The sequence below is a fragment of the Cricetulus griseus genome, chromosome 8 (genome assembly GCF_003668045.3).
Source record: "Cricetulus griseus strain 17A/GY chromosome 8, alternate assembly CriGri-PICRH-1.0, whole genome shotgun sequence".
Lineage (NCBI taxonomy): Eukaryota > Metazoa > Chordata > Mammalia > Rodentia > Cricetidae > Cricetulus > Cricetulus griseus.
This window is the reverse complement of record NC_048601.1, coordinates 12696009-12696647: the sequence shown is the minus strand read 5'-3', so window position 1 is coordinate 12696647 and position 639 is coordinate 12696009. Positions and strand designations below refer to the sequence as shown.

The following is a 639-nucleotide window of genomic DNA, read 5'->3' as shown; positions in this document are numbered from 1 at the left end:
TGAGGTGGGGAGAGCTGGGAGGAAGGGAGGGAGGGAGGGAAGGAAGAATGTAGTCTGGATGACTACAAGAGAAGGATTAAAAAAAAGAAAAGGGGGGAAAGATGAGTTTGGTGGTGTGTGCCTGTTGGGTGGTGGTGTTGGGAAACACCCGTAGTGTTGGGAAAGTACCTCCAATACTTGAGAAACCGTGGCAAGAGGACCAGAAATTCAAAGGCATCCTCATCACTCCCTAGCCTTTGACTAAGATCAAATGTAAGATCTGTTCTCAACAGTTTAACACTGGTCGGGTCCTCTGTCTGAAGACAACATACTAAATGAATTTTAGAGCTAATAGATAGATTAGAAAGAGAATTAAATAACAAAATCAAATAGGAAAGTGGGACAGTTCTCGACAGAACTGTCGGGCACTGGACCACTGGGGCCCTCAACACGGCTCAGCGGGTGAAGGAGCTTCCTGCCACATCTGGCCACCCCAGTTCAGTCCCCAGGACCCACATGGTACAAGGAGAAAACCAACTCCCCACACTGTCCTCTGACACTCCACATGCAATTGGAAATGTTTGAAAGTGTTCAGCACTGTCATAATAGAAGCAAGTAAATCACTTTAATTCTACTATAAAAGTTACAAGGCAAAAGTAC

The 639-nt window shown here is 45.5% G+C and overlaps 1 pseudogene; it reads left to right on the top strand.

Moving 5' to 3' along the window:
* The first annotated feature begins 221 nt into the window (after positions 1–221).
* On the top strand, positions 222–332 carry LOC113837136 (annotated as a pseudogene).
* Positions 333–639: the final 307 nt, after the last annotated feature.